The 23702-nt window shown below is 43.7% G+C and overlaps 1 protein-coding gene across 5 annotated transcripts in view; it reads left to right on the top strand.

Moving 5' to 3' along the window:
- The first annotated feature begins 10434 nt into the window (after positions 1 to 10434).
- The window catches only part of LOC139268836 (hepatic lectin-like), a 105523-nt gene continuing 92255 nt past the window's right edge, over positions 10435 to 23702 (top strand). For 4 of the 5 annotated variants that reach the window (XM_070887582.1, XM_070887583.1, XM_070887584.1 and 1 more), the window contains exons 1-4: positions 10435 to 10530; positions 11080 to 11225; positions 17203 to 17314; positions 19804 to 19871. The gene's annotated coding sequence lies outside the window, so the exon portion shown is untranslated. The remainder of the gene's footprint in view (positions 10531 to 11079; positions 11226 to 17202; positions 17315 to 19803; positions 19872 to 23702) is intronic. The other variant, XM_070887587.1, reaches the window with a different exon arrangement.

The following is a 23702-nucleotide window of genomic DNA, read 5'->3' as shown; positions in this document are numbered from 1 at the left end:
AGGGTGGAATGTTGAAAATCTTCATCAATAGGTCACATGGTCTCTGTCATGTTTGTAACCTCACACAACTGTAACCTTCATGTAACAACACTCTACACTGTATACCCTGAGAAATGCACATCTTGACCACAGGGGGTGAAATTGTGGGAGACACTCCTCACCTGATCATCCAGGTATATAAAGGGAGGTCCCACGCAGGGTCATCACTTCTTGGTCCTGTGAATGAAGGTACAGGTCACAGAGTGACCTTGTCTCCAAAGTATGTGCCTCGTGTTGATTTGCTGAAGTGTGTAAAGACACAACAGTCTCTATCTGAGCTGTAAACTTCGGGGGCAGAAATTAGTTACTGAGCGTCCTTTTCACGGGGACACACCTACACTCAATCTGCAAATTCGTGGGGACCATTTTATAGGCATCCTGACCGGCAACAAGTACAGAAGACAGGCCCCTTAGCTATGTTAATCAGGGCCCTGCTTGTTGAAGGACCTCTCAACAAAATGTCTTCGGATAAGTGGGTAGCTGTAAGCCAGCAAATAAAGATACATTTTTGAAACATTTTGATTTACATTCTGTGTAATGCCAGCCCTCCTGAATTGCCTGCCAGTCTCGTTGAATGGGGCATTGATCGTCGAAGAACTGCTGCTCGTCTATGTGTTTTGTAAATTTCCCGGTACAGCAACGCCCCTCCGTGGAGTCACCAGCTACAGCCGCAAAGCCTCCAGTTTGATGTCTCCCCAACCCCACTCCACACACAAGCTGCAGGGGGTTGGAACCGGCTTGTGAGCGGGGATGTTTGAGAGTTCCGGAATCGCAGGCCTCGGGAAGAAGATGGGAGGTCGTGATTCCTGAAGTGAGGATGTGGGTTCTTGGGAATTAGGCAGGAAGGGGTTTGGGGAATTGTTGATGTGGGGTCGTGGTAGAGAGGGAGACTGGTGTTCGAGGCATGGATGCACAGGGCGAGAAAGGTTGGCTAGAGTATGAGAATCGGGAGAGGGGGAGATTGAGGTTTCGGGGGATGGAGGTGGAGAAGAGTGGAAGATGGCGGGCGGGCGGTAAATAGTGCGGGTCGTTGAATGGGAGTCAGGGAAAGAGAGGGAGACTGGAGGAATGGAGATCAGTGAGAAAGGGAGGTGGAATGGAGACTGCCATCATGTCGTGAGAGAAATGTGAGAGTTCAGCCAAATCGTAATGTCTTCAATTTATTATCTATGAACTAACAACACGCTTCTGAAAGTGGTCAAGCACATATATGATTGGCATCTAGCGTTGGGTGGTTATACTTCGGACATCACATAAGGAGATAAAATGAAAAAAGAGGAAGAACGCCATGTATCTTATGCTAATTTCTCTAATCGAGCCATGATAATCTAACCAGCTGTCGATTTGCAAACGCCCCAACAACAACCAACTTCTAATTTCTCGCAGAATTTATATCAATTACACATTTTCACGTGTATGAGTCAGTCTATAAATTAAGCTGCTATAGTAGCAGAATAATTATTTGTGATCCTCATAGAACATAGTGCTCCATTGCTATAAAAGAATGCATTATCCAGATTACCAGGAGTGATGACACAGCAGTTTTGACAAAGTAGTATTTTCTTTTCTACATTCTCTTCCTCAAGCTTCCGCATATTGTTCCTCCATTTCCACTTGATGCGGGTGAATTTCAATTTCGGAGAGAAGCAAAATGGGCAGTAGCGAGTCCGCTGCCTCTAACCGATGATCTATTCATTACCGCCTGCTTTGTCTCACCGCTGAAGTTGAGTTTCATCCCACCCCCGAAGTTGAGTTTCATCCCACCCCCACACAATTCTCATACGCTAACTGCCTCCGGTCGTTTCATTCCTATGTTGTTAGCATTATTTTTCTTTAAATTTCAGAGTCCGACATAGCGATGCCAGCTGGGCAAAGTTTTGACAAAGATTGCATTTAATTCAGAAGAGAAAATTAAAACCTATGGTAAGATGTTGGTCATCATTCTGTATTCAGTAATCCAGAACACAATTTATTACATTTCTAATGTCCTGCTTATGTAAATAGCTTACCGTTTTTAGACAGCGGCCACCAGTTAATTTTTTTCTATGCGCATTTAATGAAGTGGACATTGGAGCCTTGGGTTATTTTACCAACAGTGGGATAGATTTTCAACTTACGCCTGGGTGTAAAACTGTCATTGTGGATCGACCAGCCATTATAGAAACAACCCGATTTACATTTCCATTGAAATCATTGATGGAGAAATTGGTAACTTTCATGTCTGTTTTAGGGGTACACACTTTGGGCCCAAGTTTCCACATGATTTGCGCCTGATTTTTAGGAGCAACTGGTGGAGAACGGACTATCTTAGAAATCGCAATTCTCCACATTTTTTTTCTGCAGTTCTAGTCAGGTAGAACAGTTCTACTTTAGAACAGAATTTTTTCTTCAAAAGGGGGCGTGTCCGGCCACTGACGCCTGATTTCAAAGTTTCCACAGTGAAAACGTACTCCAAACTAACTTAGAATGGAGCAAGTGAAGATTTTTGTAGAACTGAATAAACCTGTTCTACACATTATAAAATCAGGCGCAGGTTACAAATTAGGCGTCCAGAACGAGGTGGGGGGAGGGGGGGGAAGGGAAGTCATTACATTCGACAATAAATCCTTATTTATACTTATACAAATACTATACAAATAAATCCAACCTGAATAAACATTTATAAGCAAAGAAAAGATTAAATAAACCATCTTCCTACCTGTGTGAAAGTGCTTCAGTCAGCTCAGCGATGTTCCCGCGAACGGGAGGGAGGGGAGTGGCAGGCAGTAACGAGGCAGCAAGCAGCCTTCCACTTGAGGTGGAAGCCTTAGTCAGCTCAGCGATGTTCCCGCGAACGGGAGGGAGGGAGGGAGGGGAGACGAGGGGCTAGCAGTAACGAGGCAGCAAGCAGCCTTCAACTTGAGGTGGAAGCCTTAGTCAGCTCAGCGACGTTCCCGCAAATGGGAGGGAGGGAGGGGAGGGGCAGGCAGTAACGAGGCAGCAAGCAGCCTTCCACTTGTGGTGGAAGCCTTAGTCAGCTCAGCGATGTTCCCACGAACGGGAGGGAGGGGAGGGGAGGGGCAGGCAGTAACGAGGCAGCAAGCAGCCTTCCACTTGAGGTGGAAGCCTTAGTCAGCTCAGCGATGTTCCCGCGAACGGGAGGGAGGGGAGGGAGGGGCAGGCAGGCAGCCAAAGATACAGCAGCAGGCTTCGAGTTGTGAGGGGGACTGAGGCCATTTGGACAGGGAGAGGCAGCCACATCGACAGTTTTATATTTATATTTGCAGAATGGGTGCTGCATTGTCAACACCACATATTATGCAATGGTTCGCCATCAATTCACTGCATAGGAGAGAATTGATTCGAGCTCACTGCAACAGGAACGTCGTAGCCCGTAGGTTGATGGGCAGGAGACCTTACCCACGTCGACAATATCGAACCAGGCGCTCGTACCTGGACATGAGCGAGGCTGATTGTGTAAAAAGGCTGCGTTTTCGCAGAGAAGTTGTCATTGAGTTGTGTTAATGGAACATGAAACAGTTTTAATGAAAAAATATTTTATTGAAAAGTTAACGTCACTCTAATAAAATATTTGTTGTATCAAACTATACTTTTTAATATGACTCTTGAAGATCACTTAAAAACTTTAAGATCACTTATAAACTTGTAAAGTTACAAAAGTTACAAAACACTTTCTATGTGAAAAATGTTACACTCTAAGATCACTTAAACTTCAAGATCACTTTTTAGATGCAAAATTAAATAATTTACAGAATGTGCGAGCATTTACACTATAAGATCACTTGAAAACCCCGAGATCACTTATAAGTTGTAAAGTTACAAAACTTACAAAACAATTTCAATTTGAAAAATCTTACACTCTCAAGAACACTTTTAAACTTCAGGATCACTTTTTAGGTGCAAAATTAAATAAGATACAAAAAATTGTGAGAGCATTTACACTATAAGATCACTTAAAAACCATAAGATCTCTTATAAGTTGTAACGTAACAAAACTTACAAAACAATTTCAATTTGAAAAACGCTACTACAGCTACATCAAGAACAAGAACAAAAGCAGCAAAGAAAGGCTGCAACCATGTCTCATCCACATCTCAGTGAACGTTCACTTCCTCATGGGGGTGTCATTTGATTGGTTGGGCTGTGTGCCCTTATTGCAGCAGCTACCTCAACCAGGCCCTCCCTGACGGCCTGTGCCGACACTTGCATGCCCTCCCTGATGGCCTGTGCCGTAATTTGCATGCCCTCCCTGATGGCCTGTGCCGTAATTTGCATGCCCTCCCTGATGGCCTGTGCCGTCGATTGCACTCCCTCGGACATTCCCTCCCTAAGTTCCCGTGTCATTACTGCTATTTCTCCCGTCAGGCGCGTCAACTCTTCACCTACTGCATTGACGCCACCGATGAGTGATCGGGTAAGCTCATTGGTCTCCATAGCCAATGCCACAACCTGAGCCGCATCTGTTGCACGCTGCATCTCAGGAGAGCGTGTCTCCAATCTCCTTCTCTGCCTGCGTCAGCTTCGTGGCACCACTACACTGGGAGGCGCGGGCACGGACGGTGGGATGCTCGGTGTTGCGAGCGGCACCACTGCACAGGGAGGCACAGGCTGCGACTGTGGGACGCACTGTGTTCCAGACAGCTGAACTGGAGGGAGAGGCTCAGGCTGAATTGGTGGGATGCTCTGTGTTGCAGACGGCAGCACTCGAGTGCGAGCCATGGGCTGGGATGTTGGACGAGTGGGTGTAAACTGCTCGATGATATCAGCAGCAACACTGGGACCTGAAGCGTCGGAATTGAAACCATAGTAGGTGGAACCAGAACCTATGCGAGAGGGAGGCGTAGGCTGGGATGGTAGTGCAGTGACTGTAGAAAGCTGCATTATACCAGCAGCACCACTGGGACCCGCAACATCGGAAGCGAAACCATGGATGGTGGGACCAAGACCTATGCTAGAGGTTGAAACTCTGATGCCCCTTGATGGGGGCTCATAAACATTAAATTGGAAGCTCTCCCCTGCAGACATTTCAGTCATCGCTGCCATCATCCAGTCTGGATCGCCCGCAGCTGGTTGTACTGGTTCTTGTTCTGTACCCTCAGGATCCTCAGGGTTGGCAGCAGCAGCATCTTCATCATCATCATCATTATCATGTTCTGCAAAATACATCAGAACAGTCAAATTCTTAACAGCAAGGGAGGGGGCCGGGTGGGTGGCATGAGTACTCTCACACATAGCAGGCTAGGCAGCAGGTTGATTTAAAGGGCCACGATGCATTTTCAGGACTTACCCTCTTCCTCGCGTGCGGGCCCAGCTTGTGCTGTACCAATTGCTTTACTCCATGTCCGACTCATCATAGCAGCTACCCTTTGTTCCAAGGGTGTCAGTGGGTGCAGATTGGGCACGCCTCCTCCTGTTCGAGTTGCTTTCCTTTTGTTGTGGGCCAATTTCTTCTGCAAAGAGTAAAATATAACTTTTTAGAGTGTGTCAGTCTGCAAGGTGGGACATACAGATAGCTAGGTTACAATTACGATTAAATTAAAAATGGGAAATACTACTTACACTAACTACTTGACCAAGGTCGTGCCATTTCTTTTTACACTGATTTCCAGATCTCATGGTATGCGCAGTAATCTTCTGCAACTTGGTTCCAGCGTTTCTTCATTTCTTTTGGTGGCACTTTTATGCGACCTCTGTTGCTGGTATCTAGCTCCTGCCATCTCTGCTCAATTATATTCACTAATATCTCAACTTCCTCATGTGAGAAATTCTTTTTTCTTGGTAGATGTTGATCCATTGCAAAGTTGAATTGTCACTTTTTTTTCTCCAAACACAGTCCTTAATTTGCAGGCACAGGTACTGCAAGTTTAGCAGTGAAAAGCTGAACTCACTGATTTCAGCAGGTGATTTCTTCAGCAGTGCTGCTAAAAGCACTCTCTCACACACAGAAATATCAATAAAATTAAAATACAAGCCTTTGCAGGGGTCCAAGAACAAATCTTCACGTTTTCTGCAGCACTTTCTAAAATGGCCGAGTGCCAATGTTTTTTTCACACTGCGCATGCGCGCACGCTCCAACGCGCACGCGCAGTGTTGCCAGCAGGAAAAAAAACTAATTTAAATAGTACCCGCCCCCTCCCACTTACAAAATCGGTGCGAGTGTAGGCTCCGCCCCCCTGGGCGCCGCGCCAGGCAGACAAGGAGCTGCAGAACGCTCCAGAATTGCGATTTTTTTTTTAGGCTGGGCGCCCGTTTTTTATCGTGTGGAAACTTGGGCCCTTTAAGTTGGGGGGCCGAATTGTGGGCGCAATCTCCCATGCCTGATTCCCCACCAGAAGTGCTGGGGTGCCCACCCAAAACCGTCATTAATGCTAATCAGGGGGGTTAACGCCGGTTTCTGGCACCGCAGATTACTTTTACCGAATCTACTGTGGCCTAACCAGTTCGCCCCCTTCCATTCACCTGACACCCCTCCCCCCAGGAATGACCTATGGACGGGTTAGGTGTCTGAGCCGGCAAGTTTTGGGGAGCTGCATTCAGATGCTTGACTGGTGCCTGCAGCTCACACGTATTCTGGAAAAGAGGCCCAGGATCCAATTTGGAGCCAGCCTTGGGTGCACATATTCGTGCACTCGTTCCTGACATGCTGCCCACTTTACCAGTTGAGACCAAGATCACGGCCAATGATATATAAATCGGATGGTTTCTCTGATGGATAACCACAATGCAAGTTTTACGCCCAATTGTCAGGTGGAATATCTATCCCATTATATTTTTATCTCAATTGTTAAATGGATGGTTAGTTATTAGTTAACCCAAACTAGTTGAATTGTAAGAATTTTCTTTTAACATTTTCAAGAGCTACACATTTCAAAGGAGATAAAGCAATTGCAAGACTCTTTCAAGAACTTGAACACTGAACTGCAAAGCCAGCAAGGTAAAGATTAGAACAAGTGATAAACGGAAATGGGCCATTCACTCAATCGAATGTGATTATGAACGTCAAACAGTGCAGAGAATAATGTATTAATCTAGTCATTGTTCTTCGTAATGTTAGCTATTTTTCTGCAGTTCTTAATGTTGTTGATGGAAAATATGCTGTGTTGTAACATTTTAGCATTTCTAATAACCATTAATGACAAACTAACCATCTATCGTTATCTTGTTTATTTTTCTATTTTTTTGTACATTATCCTTCTCTTCCTTCTTGGACACTGAAATCACATAGCCAAGCTTGACTATTCAACTGCATCTTCTAAGGTTTGTTATAGATTTCCAGGAGGAAGAGGAAATCAGGCAAGTAAGCTTGGACCTCAAACAGCTCTTACCAACACAGAATCAACCCAGGACCCACATTTACAGACCTAGGGCTAGATTTTCCACGTTTTTTGCATGCTTAACACCCACTTAATGTCCATTTTACTGCTGAAATTACGTATAATGCCCATATATTGCCCATTTAGTTCAAAATGGAAACTGAAGGGCATTTTTCAGAAACTTATCACCAAGCGTTACTTTCCCCATGTGCATAATGTCAGGAAAAAATACCGCCCGCCCACTTTTTTGGGGCAGAATCATCAGAATGGGTGAAATCAACAGCCATAATATCGCCCAACGTTAGTATCCGCGCGGAATTAACACCGAGATTCAATACCGCCAGTCCATTTTTTTTGTCGTAAAGATCACATTTGCTGAAACTAATGCACAGGAGATCACCCACCGTTGTTTTCACCACCTCACACACATATCACCCACAATATCGCTTGCTCAAAAAACCACCCCGAAGAAGTGAAACTGTTCTGAACTAAAGCCATCGGTGTGGATGCCATTTTTTAAATCGCAGGTCACTTCATTCAAAGGGCTGCTTCAACTTCGGGGGAGTTTGGATTGACATCTGGAGTTCTTCTCAGGTGAAGTGAACATCTCAACATATTTTCAGACTCTGGACTATTGGGGGTTTACTCCAGGTGTATTTTATAGTGAGGAAATTATTGCTTCTGATCAATCGCTATTATACTTTGATTGCAATGGGGTCAGCCATTTCTCAGCCTGCATCGATTAATACGCAGATGCTGCAGAGTGCAGATTGCTCAATGTGTGATGCACATCATTATGTGCCCAATTTAAGACATGCAAGAATGAGGGGGAGGACCAGACCATACACAATCCGCACTTACAGGGAAAAGATGTCTTACCTCGACATGTCCGAGCATACCTGCCTTCGGAGACTGCGCTTCCACAAGATGGTGATCAATGAAATATGTCAGCTCATCAGGCCACATATGCAGCCTGCTATCAAAGACATCAGTGTTGATCGAGGTCAAGGTCACCATGGCACTGTCTTTCTACGTGTCCGGTTCCTTTCGGGCCTCCGCGGTCGAGATTTCCCCTCTTTCTCACCATGCCACCCATCACTGCATTAGACAGGTCACGGAGGCCCTGTACGCGCTTCCCCATGACCACGGAGGCACAGACTGACAGGACAGGAGCGTTTTACCGCATTGCTAAGTTCCCCAAGGTGCAGGGAGCAATACAGTGCACTCATATCACCATGTGGCCACCTTCTCAGGACCCAGAGCTTTTTTGTGACAGAAAAGGATTTCACTCCCTGATGGTCCAACCAGATCATCATCATCAGCATAGGCAGTCCCTCGGAATCGAGGAAGGCTTGCTTCCACTCTTAGCATGAGTTCTTAGGTGCCTGTACAGTCCAATACGAGAACCATTGTCTCTGTCACAGGTCGGACAGATAGTCGTTGAGGGAAAGGGTGGGCAGTGAGCCTGGTTTGCCGCAAGTTCCTTCCGCTGCCTGCGCTTAATTTCTGCATGCTCTCGGCTCAAGGAGCTCAGCGCCCTCCCGAATGCACTTCCTCCACTTAGGGCTGTCTATGGCCAAGGATTCCCAGGTGTCAGTGCTGATGTTGCACTTTATCTGGGAGGCTTTCAGGGTGTTCTTGTAATGTTTCCTCTGCCCGCCTTTGGCTCGTTTGCCGTGGATGAGTTCCGAGTAGAATGCTTGCTTTAGGAGTCTTGTATCTGGCATGCGGACTATGTGGCCTGACCAGTGGAGCTGATGTTCGGGAAGTCCAGAACCAGGGGACACAGTCTTAGGATAAGGGGTAGGCCATTTAGGACTGAGATGAGGAGAAACTTCTTCACTCAGAGAGTTGTTAACCTGTGGAATTCCCTACCACAGAGAGTTGTTGATGCCAGTTCATTGGATATATTCAAGAGGGAGTTAGATATGGCCCTTATGGCGAAAGGGATCAAGGGGTATGGAGAGGGGTACTGAGGTGAATGATCAGCCATGATCTTATTGAATGGTGGTGCAGGCTTGAAGGGTCGAATGGCCTACTCCTGCATCTATTTTCTATGTTTTTATGTTGTGAATATACAATTTTCTAGAATAGAGTCATGACTTATCGCCCAAATAATGGGTTTTGTTTTACATGGGAAATAGTCATTTTGTGAATTGTTGAGGAAAGATATTGAATCTATCATTACAGTAATGTTGACGGGGAGACCTTGTGTGGTGTACTCCTGATCCCCCACCTTAACTTTGACAGAAACCCTGGAGAAGTGACCTAAACTACCGCTTTTAACCGTTTCTCCAAAGTTTCCGCCGAAGTTACGGCAGTGGAACGGAAGAATCCTCACGATAATTCTGGGAATTTAAGTTTAAACAATCTTAGCTCGAACAACACAGGCTACGATCAGGTTTATAATTAAATTTTTCTGCGCATTCAAACATTGAGAATGGTGTGGGGCGCAGGAGCAAAATTGGGAGCGGCGTTCACAATGAAGGGGGCACAGGGAAGGATTGCTTTCTATAAAATTGTGATCTGAAACAACTTGGTAAATGTGACCATGAAGATTTCCTGCAGCCTGTATATCTCAGTAAGCTGAAAATATGTTTAAAAATAAGACATCCGTGAATTTTCTAGAAATGCCGACCAGAGGAAATCATGAGATCATGAACACATGAAAGCATTCCTTGCCATTTGCCCACACTGAGCGATGACGCTCACTTCTTAATCCCTTGCTCCGACAATACACAACCGACTAGAATAATTAGGCCGTCGCTAATTTGCTACCGAGATGAAACATTTGTTTATGGTCCAGCTCTTTCTGTTCGTTACCTGGCAAGTGTCAAATTAAATAGATGCAGAGAAGTCCCAGCTGGTGATAAAGGTTGCTAAAGAGAGATTAAGGGATTGAAATTCGGCTGTGGACGCCGCCTGTTACCACGCGCAGGAGGCCGACCTTCGACGGGTAGGCGGCGTCGACGCCTCATCCTACAGTCAGTCGGCTCTTTGGCAGAGGCGCCAAGAGGCAACGCTGCGCCGGCTAACGCCACCTATGTGATGACGTTATCCAGCGTAAAACGCCTCTGTCAGCACACTTGCTTTGTACGGTACAAACAAGCGGCGGTACGGCCAGGAAAAAGGTGGCGGTTAAAGAGCGTATCTCGGGCGGAATCGCCCAGAAAGGAAGGTAAGTTTTTATCTCTATTTGTTTCTGCATGGTTTCATTAGTTTTAAGAGTGGGGAAGTATGTGTATCGGAGAAATTTTAGTTACTTTTCGTTTCTTTCAGTTTTTTTTTCGAGCAAGACGGCAGCTTCCCGTTGGGAAGTTCAGTAGGCCTCCTGAGCTGCTGCCCTAGGATGAGTGTGCAACGCCACTTTTTAAGCACTGCTCTCTCATTTTTGGGCTGACTTTAAACTGAATTTAAAACTTTGAGGCTGCGCCCAACGTCCGGCGCTTAAATCAGCATTCAGGTGGTAACATCGTCTCAAAAACGGACATAACGAATTTTGACCCTTAATAATTGTACGAAGGAGGCAAACAAATAATAATAGTGAGATGCACTAGAGATGCTGATTGAAATTGAATCTCTCGTTCTTAGAATGAGAGAGTATGTCTCTGAAGCAATTAATAGCAATAAAAGAGGGTCGGCCGTGAGGAAGATTGGGAAGGATGAAATCCACATATGTAACGCACAACGTGCAGTGATACTAACAAAAATGATTGTTTTTTTTTAGCTCGGAATCTCTGTCCGGAACATTGGATATTGTTTGCTGGAAAATGTTATTTCTTTTCGACATCCAAGGACAACTTTGGGAATGCAAGAACAGCTTACCAATCAAGCCAATCGAACGTGGTTGTGATTAACAATAGCATGGAACAGGTATGATACATATTCTCCGTAATACGATTAAAATAATTCTATAGACACTTTCACTGAACGTTTTACTTATTTTTCTGTTCGGTGAGAAGTTGTTTTCACCTCCGGTTTTCAATATGCTTTTGCAATTATATTTGTGAACTTCAAATTCGTTGGTGGGATAATTTATTACGTAAATATGTTGAATATTTGGTCATTTACTCTGGTCAAAGTAAGTAAATGATACATATAAATATCTTGAAAATTTATTTCTCATAATTTTGGAGAAAAATACATCTTTATAATTCTACTAATTAGCTCCTAAACCAAAGTATGTGTTTCTGTGTAAATTGTACTGCAGAAATTAGAAACAAGGTGAGGTGGAAATGTAACCACCCCCACAGACAAAATTATGCGACCCCCCACTCCACTTAAAAATGCAAGACTTCCCAAATAATCAAAGCATAAGCAAAAGGTGAAACCTCTCCACATACACAAAGCAAGACCCCCACACAGAAAAAAGGAGTCTACACATGCATCCTCCACCACATTATTTCCCCTCCCACCATTGTAGCCCTGCCCTTCTCCCTTACCTTCCTTCAGTATGTAATCTTCATTCGAGTTGGCCTTGAAAGCTTGGTATTGATTTGTTCCCCTCAAAAACAAGTGGCCCTATTTCTTGGCTGAACAGCAAGTTTGGGAGGGATTCAATGCACTCCTGTTACCAAATGGAATATATTGTAAAGATTTTGGAAACTTAAATAATCTTGGGCATTATTATTTCTCATCACAAAGTTGAACATCTGAAGAATTATATACATTACTATATCTTTCTTTTGTTATTATGTAAGACGCATGTTGCACAGAAAACAAGAATATAGCATTTCCTAAGTGAATTACAATATTAAAATGTCAACTCTTGGCTGTTACAATGACTACTTGGCCACTGGGTGGTGCTGTATTTTCTTTTTCCCCCCACAAAACAATTAAAATGCTTAAAACATAAAATAATATATATTTGACATTAACATTGTAATGTATTTGGTTCATGGGTTCTTTGCTTATGAATTCATATCAACACAATGCTATTAAGAATTAGTTGGTTTATTAATGAAGGTTTAACAATCACACTACACACTACCAGTTCATCCACTAGGCCCACAAATGCAGGGGGTTTATTGAGTCTTGTGAACATCATATGACTGGCTAAGCAACTCACAATTTAACAGCTCTACAAACCTGTGAGCATACTCGGGTGCATATATTACAAACATGATTACATTAATCATTAGAATATTTTATTGCCTTCATTGCAGTGTTTTCACGAAAGTCCGAGGTGCTCTCAAATCAGTGAAGTGGAACTCTTCTCTGACAGCTGTGCCTCTGTTAACCGCACAGAGTGTGCATCTGCAGTGTGCCCAATTTACCAGGATGCACCAATGCAATTTAGTCAGCTGAACTGCTGAATTTCACATTTGGCAGGTTCTTTTCAGCTGTTTTTCAAAATTGGTAAAAAAAAATTTTAAAGGTTCATTTCAAAACCTTAATCAGTTTTATTGAGAAAGGGTGTTTACGATTGTGCCGTGTTGTGTAAGAGAGAATACAGAGACAAAGACAAGAGAAGATAATATAGCTTTTATTTTGTATTCTATAAAGTTCAGAATGAATATTTAACTGCGAGAGACAAAGGTCAGTGATTTCCACTGGAATTCTTCCAATTACCAGACATAACTTTGGTGGTGGAATGGCAGAGCTCCTGGAGAAATGGTGTGCATGGCTGGTTATACCATTTCAGAATGTTTCCACTGATGTTCCATCAATGTTATAGAGGAGATTGGTAACTTCTATGGAAATATTATATCAGCATATTCTTCCTCTTCCTTTATAACTTACTTTACACAATGGCCACAAATTTAAGTCTGAAACTGAAGGGAAGTCTCCAAGTATGCTGCCTGTGTTTTGTTGACCGTTTAAAATTGTAAGCATTATGTAGGATAGTGTATTATATAATATGCTAACAGCTTTGCATAAGTAAAGGGTATCTTAGGATAGTTAGCATAGAAAGTAGGAAATGTAGAAATCAGATACATTGGGCATGACTTAGCAGGAGGCTCAGAACATCTGGTGTGAAATTTAGGAAAAATAGCTTAATACAGTATTAAAATTTCTGTATTAATTTATTCTGTACGATACAGACTAACACATGGTTTTGATTAGGTCAACAAGGTTCTGCAAACAAAGCTAAGCTTGCAAGGGGATGTCAGTTTAAAGATAATTTCATAAAATCCTGGAAGTTTAAGGCACAGAAGGAGGCCATTCGGCCAGAGAAGAGTCATTTAGCCTTATCCCACTTTTCAGCTCTTGGTCTGTATCCTTGTAGGTTATGGTACTTCAGGTGCATATCCAAATGTGATGAGGGTTTCTGCCTCAATCACCCTTTCAGGTAGTGAGTTCCAGACCCCGACCACCCTCTGGATGAAAAGATTTTTCTTCAACTCCAATCTAATCCTTCTACTAATTACTTTAAATATATCCCCCCTGGTGGTTGTTGACCTTTCTGCTAAGGGAAATGGATATTTACTATCCACTCTATCTAGGCCCCTCAGAATTTTATACACCTCAATTAAATCTCCTCTCAGCCTCCTCTGTTCCAAAGAAAACAACTCCAGCCTATCCAATATTTCCACAAAGCTAAAATTCTCCAGTCCTGGCAACATCTTCGTCAATCTCTTCTGTACCCTCTCCAGTGCAATCACATCTTTCCTGTAATGTGGTGACCAGAACTGTATGCAGTCAAGTTAGTCAGACGCTTAACAAATTCATACTGACTGTCCTTGGTTAATCTGTGCCTTTTTAAATGACAAGTTATCCTATCCCTGAGAATTTTTTTGCAATAAATTGCCCACCACCAAGGTTAGGCTGACTAGCCTGTAATTACTCCGTCTATCCCTTTCTCCCTTTTTAAAACAATATTAGCAGTCCTCCAATCCTCTAGCACTATGTCAGTAGCCAGAGATGATTGGAAATTGATGGACAGAGCCTCTGCTATTTCCTCCCTTGCTTCCGTTAACAGTCTGGGATATATTTCATTTATTCCATGCGATTTATCTACTTTCAAGGATGCTAAATACTGTAATGTTTTTCCTCTCACTACATTTATCTCGTCTATTATTTCATACTCCTCCTCCTTAACTACAATGTCACACTCTTTTGTGAAGAGAGACGTGAAGTATTCATTAAGAACCATGTCCATGACTTCCGCCTCCACATACAGGTTACCTTTATGGTCTCTAATAGACCCTAAACCACCTTTAGTTATTCTCTTGCTCTTTATGTATTGATAACACATTTTGGGGGTATCCTTTACAAAAATTTCATGTCCTCTCTTTGCTTTCCTACTTTCCTTTTTAATTTCACTCCTGCATTTTCTATACTCTTCTCAGCATTGAACGCTTGGTATCTGACAAACCTTCCCTTTTTTCCATATCCTATCCTGTATGCTCCTAGACATTCAGGGGCTCTAGATTTGGGACTCCCATCCTTTTTCATTGTGGGAACATGTTTGCTCTGAATCCTCACTATCTTCCCCCTTGAATGCCTCCCACTGCTTTGACAATGATTTACCTTCAAGTAGCTGCTTCCAGTCCACTTTTTCTAAATCACATTTCAGCTTTGCAAAAGTGGCCTTCCCCCAAATGGAGAACTTTGACTCCTAGTCTCCATGTCCTTTTCCATAGCTACAATAAACCTAACTGAATTAGGATCACTACCACCAAAATGCTCTCCCACTGATACCACTTCCAGCGCCCCAGCTTCATTTCCTAAAACTAAGTCCAGAACTGCCCCTTCTCTTGTTGGGCTTACTTCGTACTGGCTAATAGAAATCTCCTCAATGCATTTAAGGATTCTTCATTCATTATTCCTTTTACATTGATTCTATCCCAGTTAATATTAGGTAATTGAATTCCCCTACTATGAGTGCCATATTGTTCTTGCACTTTTCAGAAATGTGCCTACATATTTGCTCTTCTATCTGCCTCTGACTGTTCGGGGGTCTATAGTATAATCGCAGCAGTGTCATTGCCCCTTTTTTATTCTTCAGTTCAACCCATGTGGCCTCATTTGATTGAAGTTCTGAAGAATGGTCGTCAACCCAGAATGTTAATGCTGTTTTACTATCCAGATGCTGCCTGACCCACTGAGATTTCCAGCATGTTCTGATTTATTTTTTCAGATTCTAGCATCCGCAGTATGTTACTATTATATTTGGCCTCATTTGATACTTCTCAAATATCATTCCTCCTCACAGCTGTAATTGTTTCTTTATTGCGACCCTCCTCCTTTTTTATCCCCCTCTTTATTTCATCTGAAAACCCTGTTTTAAGCCATGTTTTAGTAATACAGTAGCTATTATATCATACTTCCATGTGTCTGCCACTGTCCTCAGCTCATCTGCCTTACTCACCAAACTCCTTGCGTTGAAGTATATGCCATTTGGCACTATCAAACTCATTTGTTGTCTATTTTCTAGCCTTTGTTTCCTCTGCCTTCCATACTCACTTACTAATTTTCTGCCTTCCATTTCCAGTTTTGCTTCTCTTCCCTTCTGAATCTATGTCCAGGTTCCCATCCTCCCACCAAGCTAGTTTAAACCCTCCCCAGCAACTCCCACCCCCGGAATTTTGAAAGCAAACAGACTCTCATTGTGGGAACCAGATATGTGTAGATGTAAGTATAGGAAAGGGAAGGCAGAATCAGTTCCATTCGCAGCTCCTCAGAAAATGAAGCTGTTCGTGCCCACATGCAGCAAGACTTGGAAACAGTCAGGTTGGGCTGATAAGTGGCAAGTAACATTCGCGCCACACAAGTGACGAGCATTGACCATCCCCCACCATTCTGTCTGTTTTGCATCTCTGCCCTTGTCCTATTTCATATGAAACTAGTGCAAATTATTCTCACTGCTGATCTCAGTCTTGATGGATGTATGTCCATTAATGCATGGGAAAAACGATTGGGGATTGATAGGGTGTTGACTACCAGTATTGAACCTATAGGTTCTACTATTGAAGGGTCGATGAGATCAAGTGTTGAAATCTACAGGTGGAATCGTGAGCCGCGAGCAAAGTAATGTTCTTTAAGTAAGAAAGGGAGAAAATTTAACAAAAGCAAAGGAAGTACAGAGAGCATTATTGGCAGCAGCAGATAAGACATGCCTGCATTTGCGTTATTGGTATTAACCATGTTGTTTATTTAAATTAAATACTTAGTAGGTGAAATTCGGTTTGGGGCGATAACCGAGGGGGGGCAGGACTTGCTGCGCCTGGGGCGGAACTCGCGCCTGGGGCGGAACTCCCACCTGGCTGCAAAATTGTGGTTACCGCCCCTCACAGGAAGTGGAACGCAATCTCGCGTTCTCCACTTCCCTTTGGGGCAGGTTCGGGGGCGCCACTTGTGCAGCTTCTCCGCGTAGCGCTGACTCGTTTCAACATCCTTCCCCTTCCGTTTAGGGGAGGGACGCTGAGAACTCTACAGACCATTTGAAGGCCTCCACTGGGCAACCAGCGCTAAGGGGTGCTGTGGCCGCAGTCCGTCACCAGGCGGAGTGCCGGGCTGCACGATGGTGGCCCAGATCCCAAGAAATGAGCGGCGATTGGCCTGACCAGTGAGTCGGGAGACATCCAAGAAGGCGGTGAGTGGTGCAACGCATCTCCCCTTTAAGGTTTGCTGGGTCACAGGTCCGATTCGAGACCTACGAGGCTTGCACAGGCGACGGCAGCCTCATGGGGCATTAGCCAATTTCCATGCCCTGTTAGTGGCCCCTGCAGGTGCTTACCAGATGCGCAGAAGAGGAGAATTTCAGCCCTTTTTAGTCAATTGAACTGAATATCGGGTCGGGCACGGCATTTGCCCAAAGCAAGTTTCTACCCCTTTGTTTTTTGTCATTCTTTATTGGATATCCTTGTACTTGGTGTAATTAAAGTTATATCCAATCGCCTTACAGGATTTCCTTGTTAATCGAGCAGATTCCCAGTTTTATTGGATTGGACTCATTGACATGATCAATAAAGGTGTGTGGCTTGGGAAGATGGTACAAGTTTTTCAAGCACTCCAAAGTAAGTAAATTCATGCTGTTCATTACAGAATTCTTCCCTTTTAATGAGTTATCAACTTTTGGACAAACGGTCCGCGTTTCTGCTAGTACGCTCGGTAGCCCATGATTTCCCCGCATTCATTTTAATGGCCAGGAAAATTGCAGTCTAGAGAGCGCACAGGCAGAAAGCAGAGGGTTATTTTGGCCAAAGGATGAAAACAGGTGCTGATTGGGTGCTCTGTTAATAAGAAACACCTGTTTGAAAGTCTGGATTTTGATCCATGTTTACACCAAGGCTGTTGAGGTATGCAGCTGAATGATCCTGGCAGAATCCAAACTGAACATCAGTTAACAGGTTATTGATGAGTAAGTGGCACTTGGAAAGTGTCATCAACAGTACTATCATCACTTTGCTGCTGATTGAGAGCAGACTGATGAGATAGTAAATGGCCAGATTGGATTTGTTCTGCTTTTTGTGGACAGGACATACATGGGCAATTTACCACTTTGTTGGGTATATGTCAGTGTTGCAGCTGTACTGGAACAGCTTGGCTAGTGACATGGATAGTTCGGAGCACAAGTAATCAGCACTATAGTTGGAATATTGTTGATGCCCATAGCTTTTGCTGTATCCAATGCACTCAGCTGTTTATTGATGTTACGTGGAGTGAATCGAACTTGCTGAAGACTGGAATCTGTGATGGTGGGTACCTCAGGAGGAGGCCGAGATGGATCATCCACTTGGCACTTCTGGCTGAAGATGGTTGTGAATGCTTCAGCCTTGTCTTTGGCACTCGCGTGCTGGTCATCGCCATCGTTGAGGATGAGGATTTTCATGGAACCTCCACCTCTTGTTTAATTACACACCACCATTCATGACTGGATGTGGCAGGACCGCAGAGCTTTGTTTTTACTCATTGGTTGTGAGATAGCTTAGCTCTGTGCTTCAGCTGTTTAGCAAGCTGTGTTGTAGTTACTCCAGGTTGGCACAAATTTTCATGTTCACTTAGTGCTGCTCTTCTACACTCATTGAATGAGAGTTGGTTCCCTTACTTGGTGGCAATTACAGACTGGGAAATGCCATGCCATTTGGTTACAGATTCTGGTGGAATACAGTTCTGCTGCTGCTCCTCATGGATGTCCAGTTTTGAGCTGCTAGATCAGTTCTGAATATTGGCACATTGGTATTGCCATTCAACACCCGGTGAAGACTAGGTTTTGTCTCCACAAGGACTGCGATGGTCACTCCTAACAATACCGTCATGGACAGATTCATCCCCAATGGGTAGATTGTTGAGTAGCAAGGTCAAGTATGTTTTTGCACTCGTTGGTCGTTTGGCAGCTATGTCCTTCCAGACTCGGCCAGCTGAGTCAGTAGTGGTGCTGCCAAGCCACTCTTGGTGATAGACTTTGAAGCACAGAGTACATTATTGTTAACCTCTGTACTTCTTCCAAGTTGCGTTAAAAGTCATTCATCAACTGAGGGAGGGTGGTAAGTTTCTTTGCCCATGTTTGACCTGATGCTATGAAATTTCATGATCCGCAGTCAATGTTAAGGTCTCCCAAGGCCACTCCTTCTCTACTGTATACCACTGTATTACCGCCTCTGGTGAGTCTGTCCTGCTGATGAGATGGACATAACCCAGTTCTGGTGCTGGAGGAATCTGGGATGTTGGTTCTGTAAGTATGATTATGTCAGGCTGCTGCTTGACTAGTCTGTGGGACAGCTCTCCCAATTTTGGCGGTTTCCTTCCCAAAAGGACATTAGTAAACAAGCGGGGTTTTTACCACAATCTGATAGCTTCATGGTCACCATTACTGATACAGCTTTTTTATTCCAGATTAATGGAATTCACAAACTACTGTGCTGGGATTTGAACTTGCATCACTGGAATACTAGTCCAGTAACATAACCAGTATGCTATCATCCTCCTCAACCAAATAAACTGGGAACCCAAGAAGAGCTGCCATAGAGCGATAGACTAGGGCCCCTGTTTAAATTATGTCTGTATAATCCTATGACTACGTCCCTTTTACATGGGGCAGAGGGAGGGGTCTGACACACTAACAGACACTTGCAGCAAATCCTTAAACCCACTTAAAAGAATATCTCCGATCAGGTGCTGCGCCCAACTTCAACCGACGTTTGTGGGGGAAGCGGTGGGGGGGGGGGTCGTTGGCAGAAAGTGATGGGCACAAAGGTCGGAAAATGGTTGTATTCATTATCACCGTTTTGGGGTTATTTGAACTTATTCATGAAGTGCCAATTTGTTTGAAACAGAGGCTCCCTGCGCACCGACATCCGCGAATACTTGGTGGCAAGAAGTTACGTTGGGAAATCGGGAGAACCTTCAGGGAAATTCTACCCCTCAGAAGGCAAAACTCTTAAAGCAGTATTTTAGTAACAATTTTTATACTGACTTTCACCCCTATCTATTCATTTTTGTATCCCTGCTTCAAATTGGTAGATTATACCTATGGTTCATATATGTATTTTGTTTTTGTCACTAGCTTCTGGAGATCAGGTCAGCCAGATAATTATAAGAATTCCAAAGATTGCATTCATCTTGCCATTAAAGGTTTGTGGAATGACGATTATTGCACTACCAAGTATAAATATATTTGTGAAAAAATGGCCATCTGATGATGTATTATGAGCAGAACATAATGAAGAGCAGCTGCCAAAGGAATTTGCAAATCAGAGCCTCAAATGAGTACTGAGCATAAAATGTTTGATTGCTTATAGTGTGCTAATTAACCAAATAATCACAATCTGTGAAACATGTTTTATATCACAGGATTTGGTCATGTCGGTATGGTCCATGTGCATGTCCGGCCAAACAGCATTTGTTTGAAAACAGTGCCATATTTTCTTTCACTGAATTATAGCTTGTTTAATAGTATAATTATTATAAATGAGGAGCTTTGAGGGTAAGAAGCTGGCTGTTATGGTTTTATATAAAATAAACACATCCTCATATATATTCAATCAACAATTCATCGAGATTAGTTGAAGTAACTAACTAACTCGCATTGAAGTGCTTAGTATCTTTTATTTCTGTGAGATGTTGCAAAATGTTATTGATCAGTGTGATTATAATAAAGTAACCATGTCTTTGCCTCATTAAACCATCTCAAAATCCATTTATACTACATCCACCAGCTATACATTCTATGATTTCCTCACAAAATTCTCTTCAATTAGTGAAACACGTTCCCACTTTGATGAATCCGTGCTGACTGTCTGTCTATGATTAGTCCATGCCCCTCAGTGTTCATTTAATTTAATTCTCTATTGCGGACTAGATTTTCAAAGTGCTGCCGGGGTGTACGATTGACCTTGTGGATTTGCCACCCTTTATTGAAACCCCCCAATTTTTATTCCCATTGAAATCAGTGGAAATGAAAATCAGGAGGTTTGTACAAGTAGCTTGTCTGGATTGCCAGTTCCACACGTAGGTGGCAAGTTGAAAATCTAACCTAGATGTTACCCAAAACTGACGTAAGATTAGTCCATATTTTAATGATTTATCCTTCCTGAATGACGACATAGGCCCAGGGTTTACAGTTGTAATGGTGGTGAAACTGTCAGCGTTGGCTATTATTAGTGTGTAAAACTGTAGGATTTCTGAATCTCTCTGGGCTTACATTTGACAGTGGGATGATTCTTTCAGAGCAATTGGCACAGTTTATTAAAAACACACACATGCATTTAACAGCAGTCGTCAAATATCCTATAGATCTACCTTAGTTACAACAGAGATACAATGAGTTTATAATAAGCAATATACGTTATGCCCCTTTTACTGGCTGGTTTGAACACACAGCATGCTGATTTGGTTGGTCTTCAACAAGAGATCTTTTGCCTTGTGTCCAGTAGGGAGAGAAGAGAGAGAAAAGTTCCTGGCTTGCGTTTTTTATATTCCTCAAAGCCACTGTCCTCAAAGTCTCCCGATTGGACTTTGGTTCCAGGGCAGCAGCTTATTGGCTCTCCTCACAAATGTGGCTATCTGTCCTGGTTCAGCCATCTCTGATTAGTTTAAATGGCTTTCCAATACACAAAACCCATGCGGCAGCTCTGGGGGCTTTCATTTTGTTTCTTACAAAACTTAGCCCATGCTGGCAATCTGTGGGCTTCCATTTTATCTCAACACAAACAGGCCTTTCCATTAATCCCAACTTTTAACATTTATACATACACATAATCAATTTTAATCATTTAATAAACACTTTTATTCTTGCAAACTCCCCACCTTGAGGGGGAAATATCCTTATTGACACACTCATATCGTAAGCATTGAGAGAGAGAGGAAGAAAAGTGGGTGGCCTGACTTGGTCCCCACCTCGTAAGGTGTAGGAGATTTAATAACAGTCCGATAACATCTCCAGCAGAGACTCTTCCCCTTCTCGTATCTTCAGTGCACCATCACTTCTCGAAGTACATTGATGATTGATGTTCATGTGTCATGCTGCAGCTCCCGCTTCTCCATCTTCCCTCGGCTTCAGTCTTGGCCAGTGTCGTCCTGGCAATCGTGAGGATCCGTACGTAACATGGTCTGTGGAAAACAAAATCAGTGCAGTATTTACTCTTTGGCTTTTTAACTGATTAATGTGAAACCACTTCTTGTACTTAACACCCTTCTTCCCGGTAACTCAATCAAATAAACCGCGGGATTCAATCGGTCTATAATCTTATGTGGACCCCATCACCTGGGCTCAAAAGCATACTTTTTCCCATAATTTGGAATCATTACTGAATCTCCCACCTCTTATTCAAAAGGACGCACTTTCTTGTCAAAGTACTTTTTAATTTGTCTTTTTGACTTCCCCAATTTGGTGGCCACAAATCGATAGATCACACTGATCAGATCAATCACTTGTTCCAGCCACTTGGAACTACATGTTCTCATTGTCAGGGGACTCATCCCTTTAGTGTTAGCTGGCCTGTTGTTCTCATGAGCCTCCCCCGTCATGGCCTGAAATGGGGAGACCCCTGTTCTGAGAGATGTGGACCTCATTGCCATTAAGCACATTGGTAGCATGTTAGCTCATTGAGTGGGGTGGTCCACGCACAATTTTTTTAACATTAACTTGAGGGTCCTGTTCCTCCTTTCCACCCCTCTGGACGACTGGGGGTGGTGAGCAATATGTAATTTGTGTATTATTCCCAACATTTCCTGCAGATGGGTAAAAATGTTACCGGTAAAGTGTGAACCTTGATCACTGTCCACTTGTACTGGTATTCCCCAACTACAAAACACATGATTCAGTAGTGTTTTGGCTGCTGTGATTGCGATGTTGGAGCGGCAGGGGAATGCTTCGATCCATTTAGTGAATTGATCCACCACCACTAGGGCATGCTGAAAATAGCCTTGCGCCTATGGAAGTGGCCCAATTAAGTCGATCTGGAGGAGAGTCCATGGCCCTTGAGGTGGGGGTACGCTTTGAAGCAAGGCTCGGTTAGTGCATGCTGGAGGATTGTGTTGCAGGCACGGTAGGCATTGTGCCACGTATTGGTCGATTGTTTCCTTCATAGAAGGCCACCAAGCTGTGAATGCTACCTTATAGAAGGTTACGAGGGCCGAATAGTGCCCTGCTGTGGGGTGGGAGTGGAGGAGGGAATGCAGTTACTGACCCACCTCTGGGGGAACACACCACCGGGAAAGTGTTTGGCTTTCTTTTGAACATCAGCAACTGCTCATCTGAGTCAGGGGTGGTGGCTAGTATGGTATTGGGAGCCCAGGCTGTTGGTTGAGGAAGGGGTCTGCCTTCCTCGTGCCAGGCACTTACAACAGCATATGACCAGTATTGCTGCTGCAGGGATTTTAAATCTAGGTGATCTGTTGGGGAGGCCTTGCTAACAGCATTGCAGGGCTCAACAACTATATCCTCTATCTCCCCATCAATCGCTGCATCCTTGGCTGCTCTGGAATTTCCCTCACTATGTGGACCCCCTTTTCTATGGGCTGCTACCTTTCCTATGAAGCAGGGCTGGGATCGCTGTTTAAGGTATGACCAGAGCAGGCGTGACCAGGGCCTTGCCATCTATCGTACAATAGTCATTTTTGTGGTATGGGGCAAGGAGAGCATGGTGTTTATAGCATAGGCACTATCAGACCAAATATTCAAGGGTCTATCTAAGGTTTCCTTTACAGCATATTGTAAGGCTCAATTAGTAAAAGAACAGGTCACCTTTCTAGGAGTGTCCATTTCTCCAGAGGGATCATCATCCCCCGACTCTCACAAAGTGGTGATAATACAGCGACTGTCATTACCCACTTCAAAAACAACCTTACGATCATTCTTGGGTTTGGTGGGGTACCAAAGGAACTTTATCCCAGTCTTTCTGCATATTGTGAAAACTGTCTGTTGCATCTTCGCTGGATGGTTCTTTCTGGCAATACCACAGC

Source organism: Pristiophorus japonicus, chromosome 8 (genome assembly GCF_044704955.1).
Source record: "Pristiophorus japonicus isolate sPriJap1 chromosome 8, sPriJap1.hap1, whole genome shotgun sequence".
Lineage (NCBI taxonomy): Eukaryota > Metazoa > Chordata > Chondrichthyes > Pristiophoridae > Pristiophorus > Pristiophorus japonicus.
This window is presented reverse-complemented; position numbering and strand designations above follow the sequence as displayed.